The sequence below is a fragment of the Panulirus ornatus genome, chromosome 42 (genome assembly GCF_036320965.1).
Source record: "Panulirus ornatus isolate Po-2019 chromosome 42, ASM3632096v1, whole genome shotgun sequence".
NCBI lineage: Eukaryota > Metazoa > Arthropoda > Malacostraca > Decapoda > Palinuridae > Panulirus > Panulirus ornatus.
Genome location: NC_092265.1, coordinates 28,899,129 through 28,911,628, shown reverse-complemented (window position 1 = coordinate 28,911,628; position 12,500 = coordinate 28,899,129).

The window sequence follows — 12,500 nt, the reverse complement described above, 5'->3', positions numbered from 1 at the left end:
GACCATCATTATGATGTGTCATCAACATGTATCTATAATGCTTCTATAACCAGCATGATCAAGAAGGTTATAACAACATTATCCTTGTGTCACCAACATTTACCTATAATGCTTCTATAACCAGCATGATCAAGAAGGTTATAACAACATTATCCTTGTGTCACCAACATGTACCTATAATGCTTCTATAACCGGCACGATCAAGAAGGTTATAACAACATTATCCCTGTGTCACCAACATGTATCTATAATGCTTCTATAACCAGCATGATCAAGAAGGTTATAACAACATTATCCTTGTGTCACCAACATGTATCTATAATACTTCTATAACCAGCATGATCAAGAAGGTTATAACAACATTATCCTTGTGACACCAACATGTATTCTATAATGCTTCTATAACCAGCATGATCAAGAAGGTTATAACAACATTATCCTTGTGTCACCAACATGTATCTATAATGCTTCTATAACCAGCATGATCAAGAAGGTTATAACAACATTATCCTTGTGTCACCAACATGTATTCTATAATACTTCTATAACCAGCATGATCAAGAGGTTATAACAACATTATCCTTGTGTCACCAACATGTACCTATAATGCTTCTATAACCAGCATGATCAAGAAGGTTATAACAACATTATCCTTGTGTCACCAACATGTACCTATAATACTTCTATAACCAGCATGATCAAGAGGTTATAACAACATTATCCTTGTAGTTGTTGGATCAGTGTAGAGCAGAGCAATACCTGGTGAACATTACTTCCTGGTGGCCGCCATAAATACCACCAGTGTTTATAAGCTCACACATCACCAGGGGTTAAGATATGGTGTTATCCCTCACTGCTCTATATAGCACCAGCCACGGTGGGCCTCCAGGTTATACCTCACTCCTACTCTTCTATATCTCTAACTTCCTTGTGATCATCTCACTTTGAATAACTAGATCTTCACATAACAGTTGCTTGTTGTTGTTGTTGTTGTTGTTGTTGTTACATGTTGTAGGTTTATGTTCTGCCACTGGACGACTCGTTCTCTGATCTTACCCAACAAATAATTTGTTGTTTCGAGATTCGTCAGGTGTTTATCATACGGAGTCTGTAACACGTAAGTCTGTCTATCGTTCACTATACTGGATAGTAACCGGTAAAGGTTATTAAAGATATCTACACCAGAAACTGTGCCACACAACAAAACATACAAATCACGATATTTGCAACATGATAACATGTTTGACTTAATGACCGTCAGCAGGTAAGGTCATCAAGCCGCACCATACATACGTCAGACAGTAACATCAGTTGTATAACAGGATGTATATATGTTGTTGGATTTAAGGGCTATCAGCTTGTGGTCATGAAGCCAGAATGTAAACCATAAGTTCAGCATATAATGTTCGTCCAGGTCCAGCAGGTAGCTGCATATAAAACTATGAATGTCTGTCTTGATTACTGACGACGTAAAGGGAAGGGTTTGGCAGGAAGGGTAGTGTGGTGGAGTTTGCTGGATGGTTCTCGGGAGTGTTGTGAAGAAGAAATAGAAAACAGACTGAAAGGAGGAGGGTTACAAGTCCTTGGGCTCAACCCAGGTGCTACATTGTTACTCAAGCAAGACATCTAAAATAATCGCCAGGTTGGTTGGTTATTTGGGCTTGTGGCTCATCGACTGCCAGGGTTAATAAAGTCAACAAGTTAGTCATGATCCTCAACCAAAAATACTTGAACACCTTCACGTGTTGAAGACATTTGTAAGGTCATACACACGCTCACTAAATACTTGGCCCATATAAGTAAGGTTTTCACCCCTGTTGATTGCAAGGGTCATACCTGCAGTTAGTGTCATGTTATAACCATCAATCGAATCATCTTGAACAGTTTTTCCAGGGGTTCAAGATGATTCTGAGACCGTACACGCTCTCACCCTGTTCGTAAGACGAATGGTGCATTCAAACGGACTGCGACCTATGGAAGGTCATTAGGTCACTAATCATTTATATATTCCACTTTAAAGTCACCTAACAATCCTTTCAACGTATTATTGTCTAAATGGTTTGGACAGTGAAATATAGGAAGGTGTACGTTCAAGGAAGACATATACAATGACAGAGTTACGTGCAGCGACGACAAGTAGGACAGACAAACCTGAGAAATGGTTGTTGTTGATGGTGTGAACAGTATTATTATTATTACCACACATCACCAGCACACCTTTGATGGCGCTCCTACACCTTCGTGGCTGCTGCACTCTACAGAGGAGCAGGGGAAGGTAGACATCTTTAAGCAAGAACATTTCCGACGAGACTGTACTATTTCTCTCCGTCCTTTGAGGATGACACAGCCTTGCTAAGGATGACTTGTCACTGGTGGTGACACAGCTGACGGATGGAGTCCTGTTACACCTTGTGAATAATATCTCATGACCAAAACAGTAGACTGCCCAGGTTGACAAGCGTATTGTGCACTTCAACTGACTAATGATATGATCAAGAAAATTACAAACATAAATATCTAATGTAAGGATCAAATCAATGATGAAACAAATATAGTTTGAATGATTAATGAAACCGAGTGTGGGAAGTGACACAGCTTTGTAATGCTTGGTCACTTACAAATGATTAATACGAAAGCGTTAGGTATCGACCCGCAGGAGAACGTGTTTACAGATCTTTATAGAAGACATATCTATGTTAGATAAACGCCATATCAAGGAAATATCTTAACCTGGGACGTGTAACATCTGTGTGGAGAGACACAGCTTTGTAATATATGATCTACTCCACCGGTGAACTTTGACAACAGAGAGTTATACAACGCGTCGCTGGACAATATTCACCTAATACCTATAACGAATTTTTATATGATATACGAGACATTTGTTGAAAGTAAACATAAGAAATAATGATAGGAGATAAGGAGAGTCAAAGTACATATTTTCTTAAATGCTGAATTAATACTGTTTTAACCTAGTTATTTTGCGTTGGATTTTATTTTACATATCCAGAGGATAATATATTCTGGGGCTTATGATTGTTATGCTTTCAACACCTTTTTCAATTTCTTATCATTTTTACTGGCTAAAAGGCCTTGGTTCTTAAGAACCATTTAAATGCAACACTGTACATATTTATTATAAATCATTTATCACATTAACCATAATGTTTGTACCTTATTCTATAAGTTGTCAGTCACATTCTTAAGTATATAATACATTCGTCTGACTCAAGTAGATACATATATCTACACGTTTACATATATACATATGGTTCTTAATTTATCATCATTTTATTCCAAATTTAAGTTATCCTTCTAAAGAAAATACCAATCATTACCTTAGGTGACGTACCTGAGTCTTTATAACAGAAATAATGAACAACTCCTGATTGTTGAGGTTGTGTATACCGGTTGAAGACCATTAGTTCACCAATGTTGTACTGGTAATGATAAAAGTCAACATGTATATAACTTTAATGTTTGACATATACTATGGATTCAGGCTTTATGACTGTTCATATGTTTTCAAATATACCAACATTACATTGACCCTATACGAAATACTACCATTAAATTGTTTGGTCATAAAGGAGATATTCTGATCACTCCAATAATACACATGTATGTTTACCTGGTACAAAGAGATCTGTCATATTGTAAAGCCCTGTGCCAGCCAGGCAGGGACGTGGCCAGCCTCCCTAACAACAAACTACCTGTTAGTCAAGATCAGATAAAGAGCCGGGTTGAGGTGAGGGCCCGTACCAAGCATAGACCTAGCGACTTGTCATGGTACAGACCAGTCATATGGAGACCTGGTGAATCCAACAATTAGAAACATTCCATATTTGAGAAGACTTGGCAGGTCTAACTATGAACCAATTTTATCATGATCGTATGATAAGACCCCGTGCCAATGCTGGGACAAATTGTAATATTGAATTGTATATTGATTTCATATTTCGATGGAATTAACGATAAAGATGAGTTGCCATAATTATGAGGAAACATGTCCACATTCGCACTCACCAACCCTACCCAGACAACACGAGTCGTATTGATCATTTCTAAATTCATCGGACACATCCGGGAAGATACTTTTTTACCGTGTGTACTTTACTTTAAAGTTACGTTCCTTGGAAATAGAGTGAAACTAACTGTCTGTATTACCAACAAAAGTCACTATGAGGTATAGATATCTATCTACTAATGACGTCACGTCTGATGTCATTCGTAGTAATGAACACAAACTGGTGGGCAAACGTTTGACCTCAGATGAGGTGAAGTATTTTATCTTCAATATGATTGTTAACATGGAATAATGTACCAGTTAGAGTGGTTGGAAGCAGCATTATAAATACGTTTCACAATAAACTTGATAAATATTTCCCTTCAAGTTCAAGACTAACGTTATTTGCGACTCATCATTAGTCACACTGACAATATACAGGTTTATCTTTAGATTATCTGTATGTCTTCCACTACAGTAATGTGTGAGTTCCTGATATCTTCCACTACACTAATGTGTGAGTTCCTGATATCTTCCACTACACTAATGTGTGAGTTCCTGATATCTTCCACTACACTAATGTGTGAGTTCCTGATATCTTCCACTACACTAATGTGTGAGTTCCTGATATCTGCCACTACACTAATGTGTGAGTTCCTGATATCTTCCACTACACTAATGTGTGAGTTCCTGATATCTGCCACTACACTAATGTGTGAGTTCCTGATATCTTCCACTACACTAATGTGTGAGTTCCTGATATCTTCCACTACACTAATGTGTGAGTTCCTGATATCTTCCACTACACTAATGTGTGAGTTCCTGATATCTTCCACTACACTAATGTGTGAGTTCCTGATATCTGCCACTACACTAATGTGTGAGTTCCTGATATCTTCCACTACACTAATGTGTGAGTTCCTGATATCTTCCACTACACTAATGTGTGAGTTCCTGATATCTTCCACTACACTAATGTGTGAGTTCCTGATATCTTCCACTACACTAATGTGTGAGTTCCTGATATCTTCCACTATCACCATCAGCCTCGAAGTGACCCAGTGGTCCACTGCTGTATGGATACCTTTACATTCCTTTGTATAATGGAATATTTGTAACAACACAGTAATTAATCACATCTGAGCAATCGGAAATTTGACAAGGCATTATCAGCTTTACGTCCTATTGGCGGGCCATCATAGAGCTATAAGGCTGTGGTCATGTTTGTCTGGATGTTGATGACAGGGGCTTCCTCTCTTATGTGAATAGCTTCTAATCTCTGTAGTCTCCTGCGATCACTACAACTAGTAATGATTTTGATGTTATTCATTATAATCTCCCTCGTTAGTCTCGTTCCATGCTTTTGTTCATGATGATGTTTGATTCCACCTTCTTGTAAGTGGAGCGAGAGTCGGTGGCTCAGGGTGCAGGTGTACTGATCATGTTGAGATGAGTAATAATGGATATATGAGCATACATTGGTGGGTTTCCTGTATATGCTAAACTTAAACTTGTTTCCTTGTCTATGGATCATGGAATCTAGAAATGGTAACATAACATTATTTTCATTTCTCTACAGTAAATTTGATGGAAGGTACTAAATTGTTAAATAAGGGGAGAAATATTTGTAAATTTTCATTTGTTCGTCAAACACAAAGAACATCATCTACATACCTAAACCAAATTGCATTAGAAGGTAAGATATCCTTTAGTAATTTTGTTTCAAAACATTCCATGTAAAGATTACTTAGTACAGGTGAAAGAGGGTTACCCATTGCCATACCAAATTTTTGAGCATAATAATCTCCATTAAATTGAAATACACAGTCTTTTATACACAATTTCATCAGTTCAATGAAATTAGACTTTGAAGCAGGTAAATGAATATCATCCAAGACATCAAATAAATATCCTAAAAGGTCATCAACTGGAACTTTAGTGAAAAGTGAGGAAACATCAAAGCTAACTAGTTTAAAATCAAAATTAACATTGATATTGTTTAGCTTGTTGACTAAATCTACATTGTTCATGATATTAGAATTTGATACCTTACCCAATAAAGGGCTTAATAAAGACTCTAACCATTTTGACAATTCATATGTGATGGAGCCTACTGAACTCACTAAAGGTCTTGCTGGAAAATTCTGTTTATGTGTTTTGATAAGTCCATACATATATGGCAATGAATGGGACAAAGATGACAAACTTTTGATGAGAGAAATGTTAGCTTTCAACAACAACTTCATTTCTTTATTGAAATGAGAATTAACTGCTTTTAAGGGATTTTTACTAAGTTTAGAATATGTTGTGTCATCATTTAAAAGATCATTCATTTTAGATAAATAATTACTTTTGTCTAAAATCACAACAGAGTTAGACTTATCTGCCTTGTTTAATCACGTTAAAAACTATGATCATTGTATTAACTGGAGTAACGCCATCTCAGTTATTAACTCTAACTCTATTACCAAGAGGAATATCATTGAATCTTCTATTATTAAGTACACAAAGAATTGTAATCTTAATATTAGTAATGGTCCATACAAATTAGATAACTTTATTATTGATAAAATTTGTAAAATGATACGTTTATGAACGCTCGTTGTATGTTTTGGACAATCACATGTTTACCAAATGGCTCTTAGCTTCGTCTCTTCGATGTATATCAACTGACATATTTCTCTCTTGTGTCTCCCCTGATGATGTGATTAATACACGAAAGTGCACTTGGAAGCTTATCGTGTTTCATTTTCCCCGTGGACTCATAGGAATATCTTGATGACGCGCAAAACTGCGATCTTTTCCAACATGGATTCCACACGACTCTTCTATTTCTTCTCTACAATCTGTCCTGGACTTTCTCCTTTCGTTACTGCTTTCTCCAAATCGCTAATCAAGTCTTACCAACTGAAGTTACGATTTGGATTCCTTAGGAAATGCCCTGATGAACAAATGATGCCAAGATCTGTCCTACCTCAACGATTGTTTCAGCTGTCTGGTCGAAAATTTGACCAATTCCAAAATATCATTTTAAAGAAAAACATTGAATTAAAGAAACTTGAAATGGAGGAGGCTTTTCGCATTTCAAGAGAGAAGAAACGTGCCTTTCAAATGGCAATACCGACACACTGGAAGAACTGGATGTTGGACTATTGCTATGATAAATTAAGGAAAGAATGCAATAGGCTACAAGTGTCACTAAATTGTAAGTTGGACCATCTTATTGAAAACAGCGACTGGACCAAGAACACAAACCCATCTTTTGTGGTAAACCTATCTAATAAACTAGATAAACACTCCTTGTGTGCAATAGGCTATGGTTTGTTTTGTGTACTCTGACAGGGAAGCCAGCTGTGTTGATGTCACAAAGTCTTTTTGTAATTTAGAAAAATACAGTAATTTAAGTAATGATGAAATTAATATCTGTACGGGTTTAGTGTATGCCAGTTTGTCAAAACCAGTGGAAGCTAATTGCCCTAAAAGATTCATAAGAGCTATTAACACCTTAAAGAAAACAAGGATATACATATTACTAAAGCAGATAAGTCTAACTCTGTTGTGATTTTAGACAAAAGTAACTATTTATGTAAAATGAATGATCTTTTAAATGATGACACAACATAATCTAAACTTAGTAAAACTCCCTTAGAAGCAGTTAATTCTCATTTCAATAAAGAAATGAAGTTGTTGTTGAAAGGTAACATCTCTCTTATCAAAAGTTTGTCATCTTTGTCCCATTCATTGCCATATATGTATGGACTTATCAAAACACATAAACAGAATTTTCCAGCAAGACCTATAGTGAGTTCAGTAGGCTCCATCACATATGAATTGTCAAAATAGTTAGTTTCTTTATTAAGCCCTTTAGTGGGTAAGGTATCAAATTCTAATATCATGAACAATGTAGATTTAGTCAACAAGCTAAACAATATCAATGTTAATTTTGATTTTAAACTAGTTAGCTTTGATGTTTCCTCACTTTCCACTAAAGTTCCAATTGATGACCTTTTAGAATATCTATTTGATGTCTTAGATAATATTCATTTACCTGCTTCAAGGTCAAATTTCATTGAACTGATAAAATTGTGTATAAAAGACTGTGTATTTCAATTCAATGGAGATTATTATGCTCAAAAATTTGGTATGGCAATGGGTAACCCGCTTTGACCTGTACTAAGTAATCTTTATATGGAATTTTCTGAAACAAAATTACTAAAGGATATCTTACCTTCTAATGCAATTTGGTTTAGGTATGTAGATGATGTTCTTTGTGTTTGACGAACAAATGAAAATTTACAAATATTTCTCCCCTTACTCAACAATTTAGTACCTTCCATCAAATTTACTGTAGAGCTTACAAAAATCCTATGCATGAATATTATTTTTATTCACCTTTGCACATTGTTCAGTTAGCCTTTGTATTGTTATTCAACTTTGCTACCTCATTGGTTTTTGAGAGCTACACCTGGTTGGATTGTGATTATTATATGCTCTAAGATCACACCTCCTGCAAGTTGCCCTATAGGATTTTTGTAAGCTCTACCTTAAGATTTATATTGTATTCCTGATAAAATCTCTGTTTTAACTCTTCTGAAGACCAGCTCTTTCATGCCTGTCATGCTACAGTATAATTAATTTTCTCTTATCTTTGACCACTGTCATTCCATTTCCCTACACCTTGTTTTCAGTTTCTGTGAGAAATGTTAGATCAGAGTTTCATTTTTCCACTTGACAGGAAATTATTTGGTACTGTTGGGTGGTGAGCACACCACTAGATAGCCAGCTGCGCCCTGCTAGTGATTCCCGTATGTGTGCAAGTAAATCATAGTATTTAAAGCCTCCATATTGCTCTGTCAATATGACAATGTTATGATAGTTCAGCATAAAACAGGCGTGGCATGATGCCAGCAGTAGCAGACAAGTCTTTTTTCTCAAAGAAGCCGAAAAAAAGGGCTCCTTCACTACTTTAAGAACCACTTACTCCTTTGAACATGAAAAAAGATTCATCATATGAAACCCCTACAACATGTATGACATTTTGAAGTAGCCTTTACCACGAACATATTCAACATAGCTCTGAAAGTTCTATATTGCTGCAGGAATTTTCACATTACAGAGAAAAGTTTCATTTATGTCTGACCTTGGAATAGTTGGGTTGTTGGTCTGAACAAGATGGCTGAGACTGCAGGGTCTGCTGACTTTTCTGAGGAGGGATTGGCAGTTTCTAGAAATTATGATGCTTCCTAGTCAAGCATCTGTATGCTTAAGTGCGTGTAAGCCTTCTCCATTATTTGCTGCAGCATCTTAATGCGCTTCATTTTGAATTAAGCAAGCAAGGGCTCAGGGCAGGATTCATCAAACTGATTTCTGAAAAATAAACCGATTATACTTTCCACTGTCAGGAAAATAGCTACATAGTTGCACAACAAACAAAAATGGTGCCATAATCAAGAAAGCTAAGTTACAGTGAGAGTTTAGAGTAGAGTAAGAATAAACAGAGCGGATCACTGTCTTTAAGTTTATAAAGCAGTCTGATAATGTCAGCAGTGAACGGTTCTTCGAATTATGCAAGACATTACGACAAGAGGCCATAATACGATATAAAGGAAGAAACTTAAAAGAGAATGTGTAAAGAAGTTCTTTTATAGACTAAAAGTAGTGGCGGAATTAATTAAACTAAATGATGTGATTATGAAACCTTACAGCATATACGAATTGTATCATGGAGAGAGTTCAAGATGTAAGGCATATTCAGTATAGAATTCCCCCTCGTACTTTATACATAGGAAAATGACAGACAGGCACACAGACAGACAGACAGGCACACAGACAGACAGACAGACAGGCAGACGTTGACACCAAGAATCTTTTAGTTCTCACTTTTGAAAATGATTTCACTTTACTTCCCATGTTGCTTAAATGCTTTAACGTAACTGTTGCCTATAACAACAATAATACTATAAAGAATATGTTAATCAGGAATTCACCAGAAAATTCTCTTGGATGCATCTATAAAGTGCCTTGTGGAAATCTTTATAAATTTTATGTTGGTCAGATTTGTAAGGATCTTTCTGTTAGACTTAAGCAACATAAATATAGTATAAGAACGGGAAAAGAATCAAAAGCCTTGTTTAATCACGATAAAAACTATGATCATTGTATTGACTGGGGTAATGCCATGTCACTTATTAACTCTAACTCTATTACCAAGAGAAATATCATTGAATCTTTTATCATTAAACACACAAAGAATCATAATCTTAATATTAGTGATGGTCTATAAGAATTAGATAACTTTATTGTTGATAGAATTTGTAAAATGTTTATGAACCCTCGTTGTATGCTTTGGACAATCACATGTTTACCAAATGGCGTCGTAGCTTCGTCTCTTCGATGTACATCAACTGACTTTATTTCTCTCTTGTGTCTCCCCTGATGATGTAATTAGTACACGAAAGTGCATTTGGGAACTTATCGTATTTCATTTTTCCCGTGGACTCATTGGAGTATCTTGATCACGCGCAAAATTGTGATCCTTTCTGATATATATATATATATATATATATATATATATATATATATATATATATATATATATATATATTTACATTATATATATATATATATATATATATATATATATATATATATATATATATATATATATATATATATATATATATATATATATATATATATATATATATCTTTTTTTTTTATTATTTTGCTTTGTCGCTGTCTCCCGCGTTAGCGAGGTAGCGCAAGGAAACAGACGAAAGAATGGCCCAACCCTCCCACATACACATGTACATACATACATGTCCACCCATGCACAATATACATACCTATACATCTCAATGTACACATATATATACACACACAGACATATACATATATACACATGTACATAATTCATACTGTCTGCCTTTATTTGTTCCCATCGCCACCTCGCCACACATTGAATAACAACCCCCTCCCCCTTCATGTGTGCGAGGTAGCGCTAGGAAAAACACCAAAGGCCCCATTCGTTCACACTCGGTCTCTAGCTGTCATGTAATAATGCACCGAAACCACAGCTCCCTTTCCACATCCAGGCCCCACACACTTTGCATGGTTTGCCCGAGACGCTTCACATGCCCTGGTTCAATCCATTGACAGCACGTCGACCCCGGTATACCACATCGTTCCAATTCACTCTATTCCTTGCACGCCTTTCACCCTCCTGCATGTTCAGGCCCCGATCACTCAAAATCTTTTTCACTCCATCTTTCCACCTCCAATTTGGTCTCCCACTTCTCCTCGTTCCCTCCACCTCTGACACATATATCCTCTTGGTCAATCTTTCCCCACTCATTCTCTCCATGTGACCAAACCATTTCAAAACACCCTCTTCTGCTCTCTCAACCACACTCTTTTTATTTCCACACATCTCTCTCACCCTTACATTGCTTACTCGATCAAACCATCTCACACCACATATTGTCCTCAAACATCTCATTTCCAGCACATCCACCCTCCTGCGCACAACTCTATCCATAGCCCACGCCTCGCAACCATACAACATTGTTGGAACCACTATTCCTTCAAACATACCCATTTTTGCTTTCCGAGGTAATGTTCTCGATTTCCAAACATTCTTCAAGGCTCCCAGAATTTTCGCCCCCTCCCCCACCCTATGATTCACTTCCGTTTCCATGGTTCCATCCGCTGCCAGATCCACTCCCAGACATCTAAAACACTTCACTTCCTCCAGCTTTTCTCCATTCAAACTTACCTCCCAATTTACTTGGCCCTCAACCCTACTGTACCTAATAACCTTGCTCTTATTCACATTTACTCTTAACTTTCTTCTTTCACACACTTTACCAAACTCAGTCACCAGCTTCTGCAGTTTCTTACATGAATCAGCCACCAGCGCTGTATCATCAGCGAACAGCAACTGACTCACTTCCCAAGCTCTCTCATCCACAACAGACTGCATACTTGCCCCTCTTTCCAAAACTCTTGCATTCACCTCCCTAACAACCCCTTCCATAAACAAATTAAACAACCATGGAGACATCACACACCCCTGCCGCAAACCTACATTCACTGAGAACCAATCACTTTCCTCTCTTCCTACACGAACACATGCCTTACATCCTCGATAAAAAGTTTTCACTGCTTCTAACAACTTGGCTCCCACACCATATATTCTTAATACCTTCCACAGAGCATCTCTATCAACTCTATCATATGCCTTCTCCAGATCCATAAATGCTGGGGATAGGGGATTAAGAATACTTCCCACGTATTCCCTGCGTGTCGTAGAAGGCGACTAAAAGGGGAGGGAGGGGGGGGCTGGAAATCCTCCCCTCTCGGTTTTTTTTTTTTTTTTTTTTTTTTTTTTTTAAAGAAGGAACAGAGAATTGGGCCAGGTGAGGGTATCCCTCAAAGGCCCAGTCCTCTGTTCTTAATGCTACCTCGCTAACGCGGGAAATGGCGAATAGTTTAA